Source organism: Staurois parvus, unplaced genomic scaffold (genome assembly GCF_062004578.1).
Source record: "Staurois parvus isolate SC_StPar_1 unplaced genomic scaffold, SC_StPar_1.0 ptg001108l, whole genome shotgun sequence".
NCBI classification, from domain to species: domain Eukaryota; kingdom Metazoa; phylum Chordata; class Amphibia; order Anura; family Ranidae; genus Staurois; species Staurois parvus.
In genome coordinates, this window is record NW_028318904.1 from 1,039,012 (window position 1) to 1,056,561 (window position 17,550).

The window sequence follows — 17,550 nt, forward strand, 5'->3', positions numbered from 1 at the left end:
ATGATGAGTAGCTTTCTTCACCAGCGCAGTGAGGAAACTAATAACCAGCCGCAGCAGCAGCAGCAGCAGCAGCATCAGGTGGACCTGGAGCAGGACCTCAAACAACAGGCTTGGGCCTACTTGGACAGCACCCTGCCAACCGAGGTAGACAATCCCCTTGACTACTGGGCAACGAAACTTGACCTTTGGCCCCAACTAGCTGAATTTGCCCTTGAAAGGCTGTCATGCCCGGCCAGTAGCGTGGCATCGGAGCGCGTGTTTAGTGCGGCAGGAGGTATTGTAACTCCGCGGAGGACACGACTGTCCACCCAAAGTGTGGAGAGACTCATGTTTGTGAAAATGAATCAGGCGTGTATTAGTCTGGATTTCAAACCACCAGTTCCTGAAACAACTGACTAAATCCGCCATGAATCATGCCCCAAACATGTGCCACTTTCAGGTCTCCTCACACACTGCTGGTGTGTTCCATTTTGTCATAGGGTGCTGGCAGATTACGGGCCTCCCATAGCTGCTGCCAGGCCCGTAATCTGCCATGGGCCCCTGTACCGCCTCCTCATGCTGCTGCCAGGTCCAGAGTGTGTCATGGGTCCCTGTACGGCCTCCCATTGCTGCTGTCTCCATCGCCACACTCTGCCATGTTCCACTTTCAGGTCTCCTCACACTGCTGGTGGGTTCCATTTTGTCATAGGGTGCTGGCAGATTACGGGCCTCCCATTGCTGCTGCCAGGCCCGTAATCTGCCATGGGCCCCTGTACCGCCTCCTAATGCTGCTGCCAGGTCCAGAGTGTCTCATGGGTCCCTGTACGGCCTCCCATTGCTGCTGTCTCCATCGCCACACTCTGCCATGTGCCACTTTCAGGTCTCCTCACACTGCTGGTGGGTTCCATTTTTGTCATAGGGTGCTGTATGGCCTCCCATTGCTGCTGCCTCCACCGCCACACTGTGGCTCCACACTCTGGTTTTGGCCCCGTGACTGCCCAAATGAGTGAAGTGTGCGGTGATTCTAAGATCGACGGCACTCATCTGCATGTCATACTGACTGACAGTATTATTTCTCTTCCCCAGCAGACTCCAAGGGCATTTAAATTAAAGGTACAGTGTTCTGCACTAATATTAAGGCTCTCTGAAGCCTAGAAACACCCTTTTATAAGTTAAATTCGCAGCGAATTTATTCGCATCAAATCGAATTTATTCCTCGAATTCGCCGAATCAGCCGAATCAAATTTTTGAATACTTCGCTCATCTCTAGTTATAAGCAATAACAGCATTAAAACAACTCCCTGATTATCCCCCCAGAGTAGTACAGTCACTATGGCGACACTGAGCTACCTTGATGACAGTATATAAAAAAGAAAAAAAAAAGAAACAAAAGTTGAAAAAGTTGAATAATAATAATTGATGTACGTAATATAGTATCTGTTTCACATACTGTCACCAGTAATTAACCCTCGCCACACCGGTCACATGATGGCGCTGTACTGCTCTGGTGACAGGATGCAAAAAAAATGGAACAAAAAAACGAAAATGTATTTAATTCCTTCATTTTCAAAAACATTTAAAACAAAATGACAACTTCCAAAAACTTGCTATGCTTCTTACTAAATACATCGGACTGTCTACTTTCCAAAATGGGGTAATGTTGGGGGATATCTGTACTGTCCTGACATTTGGGGGATATCTGTACTGTCCTGACATTTGGGGGATATCTGTACTGTCCTGACATTTGGGGGATATCTGTACTGTCCTGACATTTGGGGGATATCTGTACTGTCCTGACATTTGGGGGATATCTGTACTGTCCTGACATTTGGGGGATATCTGTACTGTCCTGACATTTGGGGGGATATCTGTACCGTCCTGACATTTGGGGGATATCTGTCCCGTCCTGACATTTGGGGGATATCTGTACCGTCCTGACATTTGGGGGGATATTTGTACCGTCCTGACATTTGGGGGGATTTTTACTGTCCTGACATTTGGGGGGATTTTTACCGTCCTGACATTTGGGGGGATTTTTACCGTCCTGACATTTGGAGGGATATTTTGTACCGTCCTGACATTTGGGGGGATTTTTACCGTCCTGACATTTGGAGGGATATTTTGTACCGTCCTGACATTTGGGGGGATTTGTACCGTCCTGACATTTGGGGGGATTTGTACCGTCCTGACATTTGGGGGGATTTGTACCGTCCTGACATTTGGGGGGATTTGTACCATCCTGACATTTGGGGGGGATTTGTACCGTCCTGACATTTGGGGGGATTTGTACCGTCCTGACATTTGGGGGGGTTTGTACCGTCCTGACATTTGGGGGGATTTGTACTGTCTTGACTTTGGGGGGATTTGTACCATCCTGACATTTGGGGGGATTTGTACCATCCTGACATTTGGGGGGATTTGTACCATCCTGACATTTGGGGGGATTTGTGCTGTCCTGACATTTGGGGGATATCTGTACTGTCCTGACATTTGGGGGGATTTGTACCATCCTGACATTTTAGGACCTCAAGAAATGAGATTGGCTGTCAGTACATCAGGATTGATCAATCTTCAAACATACGAGGGGTATTCAAGTCAAACCGGGACTTTTCATTTTCCAGGTATAAAAGGGGATGCCGGCGTGGAGGTACTACACATAGTAGTAGGTGGCAAGTGTGTCCTATTACTGATAGGCGGCAACCAGGGTCAGACTGACCATTCAGGAACTTGGGCACTGCCCAAGAGCCCAGGGTCAGTAGGGGGCCCCATGAGATACCACTGGTACCTTTCATAACCTTTTTTGGTTACCCCCTCCCCCATAGACCTCCTTGGGATTCAGATATACGTTCGGGTTGCTGAACATCAAACAGGAGTTGCTGAGTCCTTGGCAACCAGGGGCGGACTGACCATTTGGAAACTCAGGCATGGCCCGGGGTCAGTAGGGGGCCCCATGAGATGCCCTTGTACCTTTTTCATAGGCTTTTTTGAGTTTGGGCAAGGACACAGGGGCCCCATCATCCCCTATTGCCCGGGGGCCCCATGAGTTGTCAGTCTGCCCTTGTTGGCAACCTGAGCCGGGGCAGGTCCCCCATCACTCATCCTCTGTGGTATTTGCGACCTTTCCGTTTCGGAATGAAAGGTTTGTTTTCTGTCGGTTCCTTCTATATCCATATTTAAATACAGGGCCGGATTAAGAGCACCATGGGCCTAGTGTTGAGGATTTTGGTGGACCTTTTATGGAGAGTCCACAAAGTTCCCCATTACAGTAGAGTCCACATAGTCCCCCTTGCATCAGAGTCCCCAAAGTTACCCTTTACATCAGAGTCTGCAAGGTTCTCCCTTACAGTGCAGCAAGGGGGAACTCTGCAGACCCTGATGTAAAGGGCAACCCTGCAGACTGTGATATAAGGGGGAACACTGTGGACTATGGTGAAAAGAAGAACTCTGATGTAAGGGGGTCTCTGGTTAAGAGCATCATGGACCTAGTGTAGAGGATTTTGATGGGTGTTTTATGGAGAGTCCACAATGTTCCCCCTTACAGTAGAGTCCACATAGTCCCCCTTACATCATAGTTCCCAAAGTTAACCTTTACATCAGAGTCTGCAAGGTTCTCCCTTACAGTGCAGCAAGGGGGAACTCTGAAGACCCTGATGTAAAGGGCAACCCTGCAGACTGTGACATAAGAGGGAACACTGTGGACTATGGCAAAAAGAGGAACTCTGATGTAAGGGGTCTCTGGTCAACAGAGGACCTCCTTACATCAGAGTTTGCACATCATAGCCCCCCCCCCCATGACATTAGAGGTCCCCCATCACATCAGAGGTCCAACTTCACATCAAAGTCTCCTCTTCACATCAGAATCCCCCCACCACATTAGAGATCCCCCATCCCACCATCAGAAGTCCCTCTTCACATCACGGTGCTGCAAGTAGTCAAAACTGATAGTTTTCCAGAGGACTGATAATTGGAGTCTCCAAAGGACTGATAGTTGGAGTCCTAAGGGGACTGATATGGATGAGTAAATGTGATCACACAGCTTCACTATCTCAGCAGCAGGAGGGCACAGAGAAGCTCTGTAAGATATCGGAATAAAGTTAAAAAGAGGAAGAGAAAGTCCTATAATAAAAAAGTAGAAATCAGGAAGTAGCAAACCGCTGAGAGCAATGATCAGAACTGGGAGAGCTCAGAGAGGCTGATATTGTTCATACAGGACGGTGGAGACTCAGAAGACTCGTCTTGTGGTCAGTGGTCGGATGTCATTGTTGGTTTCATTATATCTTGATTGTGATAATCTGGGTTCTAATGAGTGTGTTAGGTTGTGGCTTCTTAGAAGTCATTCCCACATACACATTGTACTGCTGTCCATGTACAGGCAGATGTAGGGAATTCATGGTCAGAGAGACACTTCTTGGCCATATTCGGTCAATGATGTCACTGCCCTCCTCCCTATAAGGCTGATCAGAGCTCAGGAGCTTCCATTCAGCAACCAGTACCACCATCCACCATCCAGTACCACCATCCAGTACCACCATCCAGTACCACCATCCACCATCCAGTACCACCATCCAGTACCACCATCCACCATCCAGTACCACCATCCAGTACCACCATCCAGTACCATCCAGTACCACCATCCAGTACCACCATCCACCATCTAGTACCACCATCCAGTACCACCATCCAGTACCACCATCCACCATCTAGTACCACCATCCAGTACCACCATCCACCATCTAGTACCACCATCCAGTACCACCATCCAGTACCACCATCCACCATCTAGTACCACCATCCACCATCCAGTACCACCATCCAGTACCACCATCCAGTACCACCATCCACCATCTAGTACCACCATCCAGTACCATCCAGTACCACCATCCAGTGCCACCATCCATTACCACCATCCATCATCCAGTACCACCATCCACCATCCAGTACCACCATCCAGTACCACCATCCACCATCCAGTACCACTATCCACCATTCCATACCACCATCCAGTACCACCATCCACCATCCAGTACCACCATCCACCATCCAGTACCACTATCCAGTACCACTATCCAGTACCATCCAGTACCACCATCCACCATCCAGTACCACTATCCAGTACCACCATCCAGTACCATCCAGTACCACTATCCAGTACCACCAGCATCAGTCAAGTATGCAGTCAGGTTATTAAGTCAGAGGGTGAGGGGCATTGTGATTGACAATGGACAGACAAGTGACCTTCTTTGAGATTTTCTTTCTTGACAAGGACTTGTCAAACATTTTGGTGCGTTCATTTCTAGGTTATATTTTTTTGTGACTCTTCACTATTTACTCATTCACATGCGGGAGCGGTATCTGGGGGCCCTCCTTTTTTTGAGGGTACTTCCAGATTTCAACAAGCTCCTTGCCTGGAGACCCCCACAATCACCAGATAAAGAGTAAACAGGTGGCGCACACACAGACGAAGCATGTATAAAAAGCTTTTGCATAACGGAGATGGCCACAACGGCAGGCAAGGTGTTCCAACTGTCAGTGCGGTCAAAAGGCTGATGCGTTTCGTGGACGCAGGTATCAGCAGCAGCACTGTATTGTTTCTACCATCGGTCTACCTCACTCACATCACATCTGAACCAGTCCGAAGGGTTGGTAAGCTGCTCTGAGGAAAGGGACCCGTCCCCGAAACGCATCAGCCTTTTAACCGCACTGACAGTTGGAACACCTTGCCTGTCGTTGTTGCCATCTCCATTATGCAAAAGCTTTTTATTCATGCTTCGTCTGTATGTGTGTCACTTGTTTACTCTTTATCTAGTGGTTGATCTCCCCGTCTGAGGAGGGCTGCACCCCTGAAGCATCTTCTTTGGGATATCTCTGTCCTGGTCCCCTTGGCTTTCCTTTGACTATTCATTTCCTGAAGCACTGGAGAGTACACATGATCCCCACAATCACCAGGCCATGGTTGTGCAGAAGAGACCCTCCTCCACATCATCATGGGGACAAAGTGCCCCCTGGCAAGGTACCTTCCCTTGATGAGGGCATGTGGCATAGGATGGTTCAGGTGGAGGGCTACAATCTCATTATATATATATATATATATATATATATATATATATATATATATTAGTGCCTCCTAGTTTATCTAGGAGGAGCTAGTGTAAGACCGGAGGACTGAGTAGCAGCCTGGGTGTGATAGCCCAAAAGTTAGAAGCTGAGGGGCTCTGCAGGCCAGCCCCTCTTGATTGTGATTGGTCACTCCAGAGAACACGTCTCCTCTGCTCTAGAGTCCAGTGGCGGCGTGCTTTACGCCACGGCATCCGACGCTTTGCATTGCACTTGGTGATGGAAGGCTTGGATGCAGCTGCTCAGCCATGGAAACCCATTTCATGAAGCTCTCTACGCACTGTTGTTGGGCTCATCTGAAGGCCACACCAAGTTTGGAGGTCTTTAGTAGAGATGAGCGAATTATTCAAAAATTCGATTCGGCTGATTCGCCGAATTTGCGGGAGAAATTTGATTCGATGCGAATTTATTCGCTGCAAATTTAACTTATTAAAAGGGTTTCTAGGCTTCAGAGAGCCTTTATATTAGTGCAGAACACTGTACCTTTAATTTAAATGCCCTTGGAGTCTGCTGGGGAAGAGAAATAATACTGTCAGTCAGTATGACATGCAGATGAGTGCCGTCCATCTTAGAATCACCGCACACTTCACTCATTTGGGCAGTCACGGGGCACGACGAAGAAGAAGAAGAAGAAGAAGAAGAATGAAAAGAAGAATGAAAAGAAGAAGAAGAAGAATGAAAAGAAGAAGAAGAATGAAAAGAAGAAGAATAAGAATAAAAAGAAGAAGAAGAAGAATGAAAAGAAGAATAAGAAGAATGAAAAGAAGAAGAAGAATGAAAAGAAGAATGAAAAAAAGAAGAAGAATGAAAAGAAGAATGAAAAGAAGAAGAAGAAGAATGAAAAGAAGAAGAAGAAGAATGAAAAGAAGAAGAAGAAGAATGAAAAGAAGAATGAAAAGAAGAAGAATGAAAAGAAGAATGAAAAGAAGAAGAAGAAGAATGAAAAGAAGAAGAAGAATAATGAAAAGAAGAATGAAAAGAAGAAGAAGAAGAATGAAAAGAAGAAGAAGAAGAATGAAAAGAAGAATGAAAAGAAGAAGAATGAAAAGAAGAAGAAGAAGAATGAAAAGAAGAAGAAGAAGAATGAAAAGAAGAATGAGAAGAAGAATGAAAAGAAGAATGAGAAGAATGAAAAGAAGAATGAAAAGAAGAATGAGAAGAAGAATGAAAAGAAGAAGAAGAAGAAGAAGAAGAAGAATGAAAAGAAGAAGAATGAAAAGAAGAAGAAGAAGAATGAAAAGAAGAAGAAGAAGAATGAAAAGAAGAAGAAGAAGAATGAAAAGAAGAAGAAGAATGAAAAGAAGAATGAAAAGAAGAAGAAGAATGAAAAGAAGAAGAAGAAGAATGAAAAGAAGAAGAAGAATGAAAAGAAGAATGAAAAGAAGAAGAAGAATGAAAAGAAGAATGAGAAGAAGAATGAAAAGAAGAATGAGAAGAATGAAAAGAAGAATGAAAAGAAGAATGAGAAGAAGAATGAAAAGAAGAAGAAGAAGAATGAAAAGAAGAATGAAAAGAAGAAGAAGAAGAATGAAAAGAAGAATGAAAAGAAGAAGAAGAAGAATGAAAAGAAGAAGAAGAAGAATGAAAAGAAGAAGAAGAAGAATGAAAAGAAGAATGAAAAGAAGAAGAAGAAGAATGAAAAGAAGAAGAAGAAGAAGGAAAAGAAGAAGAAGAAGAAGGAAAAGAAGAAGAAGAAGAATGAAAAGAAGAAGAAGAATGAAAAGAAGAAGTATTCCAGTACAGCAAAAAGTGTATCTGCAGAGAGCTCCGCTATTTCTGACAGTTCTCTGACAGTTCCTTCACATTTACAGCGGTTGAAACATTGTATCTGTTTATTTCCGAATAAAAACATCTGTATCCTAAATGGAAACAAATAGATACAATGTTTCAACCGCTGTAAATGAACTGTCAGAACTGTCAGAGAACTGTCAGAAATAGCGGAGCTCTCTGCAGTGACACTTTTGCCCGCTGATCGGGGAAAATTCGATTTGTGCACCCGAAGTTTGCTAAAATTTGGATTCGGTGCGAATCGAATTTTTCCTAATATTCGAAACGAATTCCACTTCGCCAAGTTCGATTCGCTCATCTCTAGTCTTTAGCTATTGACTCTGCAGACAGTTGGCAACTTCTGTGCACTTCAGCATGCGCTGTCCCCGCCCTGTCATGTGACGTGGCCTACCACTTGGTGGCTGAGTGGCTGTTGTTCCCAGTCGCTTCCACTTTGTTATAATCCCACTAACAGTTGAGCGTGGAATATTTAGTAGCCAGGAAATGTCACGGATGGACTTATTGCCCAGGTGGCCACCTATCACGGGACCACGCTTGAAGTCACTGAGCTCCTGAGAGCGACCCATTCTTTCACCAATGTTTGTAGAAGCCGCCTGCATGCCTAGGGGCGTGATTGTATACACCTGTGTGTATTTATTGTTTTTCATATATAAAGAGGAATCTAACAATCATACAAAAATCATCAAATTCAAACATAAGCAAAGAATGTAGAAGAGAGACCGAAGTAACTCTCCCCACTGACAAATGCAGCGGTAACCACACACCTAGTAGCAGTACACCAGAAATAAATCTTAGATTTGGGCACAACCTCAGGTCCACTGGCTACCTCAGGCGGGTAGGAACATATACATTTCCCAAAGGGGCTACACTTCCAGCTACAGACATTCGATTGAACCCTGGGAGTCCCCAGAGGCCTGGATGAAAAAAAAACAGAAAAGAAGGGATAAAAAAAAGTGGAAGAAAAGGGGAACAGAAAGGAAGTCCAGAGAAGTCTCAGAGGGGACACCAACCCCTCCAAGTTATTAAAAACCCATTAGGTTACAAAGGAAACATGATTACATCTGGCCCACGGCTCCCACGTCTTTTCAAATTTTGTCACCTTATCTTGTAAATCACTGTCTATGGTTTCATGCAACATAAGCTGCGTTAGTTTTTTCTTTGCCTGTGCCAGGGACACGGAGGATCACCACCAAGATTTAGCAATGGTCATTTTTGCCCCCAAGGGTATCAAAAAAATCAAATGTTGGAGGTGGGGAGGAACACCTTTCATGGGCGCATTAGGAAGAGCGATGTAGGGTACCTGAGGAACCGATAGACCCATGACCCTATGCACCAAGGCAAAGACTCCATTCCAGAAGCTGTGGGTCTGGGGGACCTCCGACCAAATATGGTACATGGAGCTTCACAGGTCACACCCTTGAAAGCAGAGAGGTGAAACCGAGGGGTACATTTCAGCTAAACGTGTCGGGACCAGGGGCGGACTGACTACTCATGGGGCCCCTGGGCAATAGGGGATCATGGGGCCCCTGTGTCCTTGCCCAAACTCAAACAAGCCTATGAAAAAGGTACCAGGGGCATCTCATGGGGCCCCCTACTGACCTCGGGCCCTCGGCAGTGCCCGAGCTTCCAAATGGTTAGTCCACCCCTGGTCGGGACTAAATACCTCACCATCTGGTGAGAACCTTCAGACCAGCTTCCATTTAAACCACGTTCAGAATTATAGTTAAGAAACACCACAAATCCAGTTCTCTGAGCTCCCCCAGCTCCCCTGACCCATCTAGCATATAGGAAAATTTAGTGGGGGTGCCCAGTAACAGCCCACATATGAGAGATATACCCCCTCCCTGTGTCCTGAGCACCACTTTTCATAAGAGGCAACCTGATGGAGTTCCTGCTTCTCCGGGCCAAAACGACCCTAAGATATTTGAAAAAAGCAAAAAAAACACTCTGACTGGGGCATTTCAAAGGTTTCAACACAGTAACGCAACGTAAAGGACCCTCTGTGTGTAAAAAAGGGCCCAATTATATACAACCCCTTATCCAACCACCACTTAACTACCTGCCAACCGCAGATAGCTGAATGGCGACTACACTGCGGCCGGCCAGTTCTGGGAGAGCGTCATATGACGTCCTCCCGGAACGCGCTCTCCTGCGTGCCCCAGGGGAAGCGCACCTGGCGATCTGCGTGATCTCTGTGTCCTACAGACACAGTTGATCACGTGATGTGGTAAAAGGCCAATCACAGCAGCCTTTTACCAGGTGATCAGTCGTGTCCAATGACACGCTGATCACCGGGAAATGCAAGTGCCGGTTCTCGGCTGCACTTTCCTCATGCTGTCAGATCGTGAGGAAAGTACTGGCGAGAACCGGCAGTTGTTAAAGCGGGGATCGGCACCGGTCATCAGGGCACTGATGATCGGTGCCCAGCAGTGCCACCCACCTGTGCCACCCAGCAGTGCCACACACCTGTGACCAGAAGTGCCACCTACCTGTGCCAAGAAGTGCCACCCACCTGTGCCCACCCACCTGTGCCCACCAGTGCCACCCACCTGTGCCCATCAGTGCAGCCCAGCAGTGCTGCCAGTCAGTGCCCAGAGGTTGTGCCAGTCAGTACCCAGCAGTGATGCCAGTGAGTAACACCTATCAGTGCTGTCTATCTGTGACACGTCATTAGTGCTGCCTATCAGTGCTGCCTATCAGTGCCGCCTATTAGTGCCCATCAGTGCTGCCTCATCAACGCACATCAGTGAAGGAGAAAAATTACCTGTTTGAAAAATTTTATAATAGAAACAAATAAACTTTTTTTTTTTTTAATTTTTTGCAAATTTTTTGTTTATAGCACAAAAAGTAAAGCGCCCAGTGGCGATTAAATACCACCAAAAGAAAGCTCTATTTGTGAGAAAAAAATGATAAAAATGTCATATGGGTACTATGTTGCATGACTGCGCAATTGTCATTCAAAGTGCGACAGCGCTGAAAGCTGAAAATTGGCCTGGTAAAGAAGGGGGTATAAGTGCCCTGTAGAGAAGGGGTTAAAGGCCTTACTGTCAAACCCTGGGGGGGAAGCAGATGACTGAAGATATGTACCAGAGGGTTAAAGAAGGAGACCAGGTCACTGTTATGTCGGTGCGGGTTCAACGATGCAAAAGAGTGCGAGAGTGTAAGGTCCAAAATGGGAGGTCTACACTTAGGGGGGGACACCAGGTTGTCCCAGGGGTCGCCAACCTCTCCATACACCCAATCCAGCCTAGTATACCGACAATACATAACAGAAAGCTGAGTCAACCGAGCTGCCTGGTAGTACAAGAGATGAGGGAGCCCCAGTCCCTCTCGTGGTTTGTGATGAAAAAGAATCTTCGTAGAAAATGGATGCCCCTTGTGGTCTTGAATCACTTTGGATTAAAACCGTGCCACCCCCGCACGAGGTTCGGGGATAGGAAGAGAGAGAGGAGAAAAAATAAAGAACTCTTGACAGCAAAGTCGTTTTAACTGAGTCCATTGTACCCAACCTGGAGAGAACATGTGAGGACCATTGGTGAAATCTGCCTCCAGTTTCCTAAAAAGAGGTGGATAATTAAATGTATAAAGTGACTCCATGGTTGGGGTATAGGAGTAGCGCCCCAGGCGAAGGGGAGAATGATCCTTAAGGCGATCAACCAACCTGGCAGGAACCGACACACGTAGAGCCACCGATTTAGTCATGTCCAACCCGCATATCCTCCCAAATCTGCGGAGGAGTCGTAATACGTTGGGCGTGGAAATGAGTGAGCATGTAAAACAAAAAAAAATTGGGGAGTCTGCAAACAGGGTACACTTGTGTTCCTGTTCACCACAACCGACACTGGGTCAGTCCGGATGGCCGGATAAATATATAATCCCCCCCAGAGTAGTACAGTGTTACTATGGTGACAATGACCTACTCTAATGAAAATATGTGATATAAATATCTGCCCCCCCCAGAGTAGTACAGTGTTACTATGGTGACACTGACCTACTCTAATGAAAATATGTGAAAACAAAATAATAATAATAATAATAACAACTAGAAAAGCTCCAATTTCTGGGGAAATGGTGTGAAGTGTTCTTGCCTCCACCAGTAGTCTACAACTCACACTCTAGCTTTTGTCACTCTGCTGCCTGCGCACACACCTGGGTTCCTATGGCAAATCGCTCTACAGCAAGAGCAGAGAAGAGCGGTTAAAAACAAACTGCTCCAACTTGCTCACTTCACTGGCAGTGGCCATCCTCAAATGGTTGTAGTGTAAAAATTATAAATTCTACAGCGAAGAGCTTTATATTGTGAGAATCACAAGACCCAGACCTACATTTTGATGCATAGTATGTCTCTGAAATATTAAAAATGAAGGCACAGTCGCAGTTTAGAAATTGCCCTTCAAATTTGAGGTGGCTAGAGTGGAGTTTCAATGAATGTCAATGGGTGGCGTGAGTTGCAAACAAATGGTCATATTGTGAAAACTATCAGGGCTATGGCTTAGCTGTGGACATTTTTAGTGGCAGCAGGGATAGCTGAACGTTTTGATATAAGATTTGTGTAGGTGGGCTTGAAAATGAGGGAGTGATGGCCGTTTAGAAATCATGTCCTGATTTTTCAGCTCACACTCTAGCTTTGAACATTCCGCCATTCATTCCTATGGGACCAATTTCACCACAAAAACGCCAATATTTTGTGAACCATTTGGCAAAACGTTCCACAAAGTAATAGCACACCAATCGGGAACAATCCGCACGTTTCCGTATATTACTGTCTATGTAGTGTAAAAACTGTGGGAGGAGTTAGGGGGGTACATTTGGCTCTAATAATAATAATATATATGTGAGATAACAGGAAGTGTTCGCCATGCAAGAGCACAATAAAAATGTAAAACAAAATAATAATAATAATAATATTAATGAAAATGTAAAACAAAATAATAATAATAATAATAATGAAAATGTAAAACAAAATAATAAAAATGTAATAAAAAAAGTTTTAAACATTTTTTTTTAAATTTAAAAAAATATTTTAAAGATTGAATAAAAAAGTTATTTTTTTCTAACAAACCTGTTAGAATGAATTATTTCATAACAGCTGTATGCTGTGATTGGCCCACAGCTATCACATGGTACCTGGGCCAATCACAGCTCCCCTGTACCATGTGATTAGCTGTAGCCTATCAAAGATCACTAGTAATCACAGCCGCCATGAATAATTAACCCATTCATAACAGCTGATAACTCTGCTGTTACAATGACCATCTTCAATGATCAACACTTCAGCAAAGTGTAAAAGTAAATAAAAAAATCTTAAATAAAGGAATGCGCTAAAACCACAAACTATTCCTAATTTAGTGTAGAAACATTAGTACAAAAGATATATATATATCTATTCTCAATTAATATAAAAAAAATCAAAATTATGTGCAAAACTATTTTTTAGTGCATAAGTAATTTAAATAATTCAATTTGTGAATATAAAAAATTGTCCAATTCTGAATTTCTTCAAATGTCCAAACAAATCCTTTCCAAATTCAGGTGCTCTCAAAGAAATTGTGCCAAAATCCACCACCAAAAGTAAAGTCGGGTAACTCACCAGAGCTCCATGCTGATCAATCTCTAGATCAGCAAAAAACGCTTTTTGCTCTGGGAGCCGATGCAATGAATCAACTTCTCAGGTGTGATGATCAATAGCTACACTATCATCCATAAGGTAGGTATCCACCACTCAATATAATGGTTCCAGGAGCATTATATCACTCTCTCTTTTTATATCTCTCCACCGAGGTCATGTTTGGGAATGAAAGAGAAAATCATGGTGCAGCCAGTTTTTTTTATAAAAGTATCCAACAATTTAATAAAAATTTACACTCACAAAAAGGGTGTCTTCACCGACACCAGTATAACAGCATAAAACAGCAAACGGTATAGCAGTCTCCTGCTCCCCGCACACTCACTACAGCGCTCGTGACTCAATCCTCTCCACAGACCCCATACCAATGTCCTCATCACCACCATACCCCATACCAGCCTTCTAATCACCCCATATGTTATACCAGTATCCTGATCACCCCCATACTAGCATTCTGATTACCCCATATGTCATACCAGCATCCTGATCAATGCCGTGCCCCATACCAGTGACTTGATCACCGCCATACTCCATACCAGCGTCCTGATCACTCCCATGCCCCATACTAGCGTCTTGATCACCCCCATACCCAATACCAGCATCCTGATCACCCCATATGTCATGGCAGCATACTGATCACCACCATACCCCATACCAGCATCCTGATCACCTCTATACCCCATACCAGCATCCTGATCACCACCATACCCCATACCAGCGTCCTGATCACAGCCATACCCCATACCAGCGTCCTGATCACAGCCATACCCCATACCAGCGTCCTGATCACCGCCATACACCATACCAGCGTCCTGATCACCGCCATACCCCATACCAGCGTCCTGATCACCTCTATACCCCATACCAGCATCCTGATCACCTCCATACATCATACCAGCGCCCTGATCACCGCCATACCAGCGTCCTGATCACCACCATACCCCATACCAGCGTCCTGATCACCTCCATACCCCATACCAGTGTCCTGATCACCACCATACTCCATACCAGCGTCCTGATCACCTCTATACCCCATACCAGCATCCTGATCACCACCATACCCCATACCAGCATCCTGATCCCCGCCATACCCCATACCAGCATCCTGATCACCACCATACCCCATACCAGCATCCTGATCACCGCCATACCCCATACCAGCATCCTGATCACCACCATACCCCATACCAGCATCCTGATCACCCCCATAACGCATACCAGCGTCCTGATCACCGCCATACCCCATACCAGCATCCTGATCACCGCCATACCCCATACCAGCATCCTGATCACCGCCATCCCCCATACCAGCGTCCTGATCACCGCCATACCCCATACCAGCGTCCTGATCACCTCCATACCCCATACCAGCGTCCTGATCACCTCCATACCCCATACCAGTGTCCTGATCACCACCATACTCCATACCAGCGTCCTGATCACCTCTATACCCCATACCAGCATCCTGATCACCTCCATACCCCATACCAGCATCCTGATCACCACCATACCCCATACCAGCATCCTGATCACCGCCATACCCCATACCAGCATCCTGATCACCGCCATACCCCATACCAGCATCCTGATCACCGCCATACCCCATACCAGCATCCTGATCACGCCCATAACCCATACCAGCATCCTGATCACCTCCATACCCCATACCAGCATCCTGATCACCGCCATACCCCATACCAGCATCCTGATCACCACCATACCCCATACCAGCATCCTGATCACCGCCATACCCCATACCAGCGTCCTGATCACCACCATACCCCATACCAGCATCCTGATCACGCCCATAACCCATACCAGCATCCTGATCACCGCCATACCCCATACCATCGTCCTGATCATCGCCATACCCCATACCAGCGCCCTGATCACCGCCATATCAGCATCTTGATCACCGCCATACCCCCTACCAGCATCCTGATCACCGCTATACCAGCGTCCTGATCACAGCCATACCCCATACTAGCATCCTGATCACCACCATACCTCATACCAGTGTCCTGATCAATGCCATCCCCATACCAGTGTCCTGATCACTGCCATACCCCATACCAGTGTCCTGATCACTGCCATACCCCATACCAGTGTCCTGATTACTGATCAATGTGATGTCATCACGCCACCCAGGTTAGATGTGTAGAATGAGCCGACAGGTGTAATGATGTCACACCATAGTTACAATGTGACATCATCATACCTGCTGGCTCAGATATGTAGAATGAGCGGTGGCTCTCTTGCCTTACCATTACTGGCGGCTGTTCCTGATGCCCAGGGAAGCGATAACATCATACATTATATGCTGGCACTTTTCTTTACCTGTGTGAATTACATCAGACATTAATGTTACTACATTGGAGTCCGCTTATAAGTTACTTACCAGATTGTATCTGGCCCATATGTTCCCTGGATCTTCGGGCCTGTGTTTCAGAGTATATCAGGCTACTGGCAATGTCCTCCATATACAGTATGGTGGATCTGCCCAATGCTGAACTGCTTCTGCTCTAAAGTTTTGTTTTTTTTTTGTAAGTTATTAGGGATCCAATTTTAAGAGACTCCTGGGTAGCACTACTACAGTTTGAGCCTCCTGGCCTTACTACAAGACAGTTCAAAATGACTCATTTCATTCTTCTACTGTAGCTTCTACAATGACCATAGCCAGGGTGTGGACAAAACAATCCACCCACTTCCCTGATGATGAATCCTGATCTTGCTAATAACCATACCAAATTTCACAAAATCTGGGACCCCTGGATCGCATACCGCTATCCAAATCTAGCCATTTAATATGGGCCCCTATTGGTCCAGCTGTTGAGAGGCAGCACAATGGCTAAATGGTTAGCACTTCCACCTGGCAGTAATAGGGTCATTGGTTCAAATTCCAACCACAGCACTACCTGCCTGGAGTTTGCATGTTCTCCCTGTGCCTGCATGGGTTTCCACTAGTCTCCTCCCACACTCCAAAGACTGTCAAGGTCCTACCTTTTCCCAGAGGTTATGTTACTCCATGTGCTGGCATCCATCTTGGATTTCTGCTGAGCATGGTGGGAATCTTTTATGCCTTCAGGTCTCTGAGGTCCATCCCCCAGAGGGGTGTGGCTGAGTACATATAAGCCTGTGATCCGCACATGCTCTTTGCACTTGTGTCTTGTGTCTTTGTCTTGCTACAGCTCTGTGTATACGCTCGTAACTCTTCTGGTATCTGACTCGGCTTGTGACTAGACCCTTCTCTGTGTTTCCTTTGATCTGACCTTCCGTTGCTGAACCCGGCCCGTGACCTGTGATTCTCTGTCTACTGTTCTGTACCGTTTTGTCCCGTTGTTGTTGACCCGGCTTGCCTGACTACGCTATTGTCATTCTCACCAGCTACATGCCATTGGCGGTGGCCATTACCGCAGCCGGGGTGTCTCGGGGGTCACGACCTGGTTCCTGGCTGTGTCAAGTCCATCCCCACCATCAGGGGCCCTGGTGAAGGGCAGCCTGGGACTTAGACTCCGCGCCCTGAGGGACTTCAGTCTGTTGGTGGTGGTTGTCGTCAGCCAGTGCGTTACCCTGCCACTAGGCCTACCTGTCCGTGCTACAGCCCCGCCCTGACAAAGACATGCTGGGAGGTGAATTGGCTCCTGTCTAAATTGTCACTAATATGTGTATGTATGAATGTGAGTTAGGGACCTTAGATTGTACGCTCCTCGGGGGCGGGGACTGATGTGAATGTACAATATATATGGAAAGCGCTGCATACATTGATGGCGATATATAAGTACCTTTAATAAAAATAAATATTACGCGATATTCCCCCCTGTTGTACCCCTCCCTATTTCCTTTTTTCCCTCTCCTCCCCTTCTTTCCACTCCAACTTATCCACTCTCACTTTTTGTATTTCTTTCTTTTCTTCTACTTTGTACATCTCTCTAAGCCTCATGTGTCAAACACAAGGCCATACCTCCCAACTGTCCCCGATTTCGAGGGACTGTCCCTGATTTAGAACAAAGTCCCTCTTTCCTCCTCATTTGTCCCTCACTTTG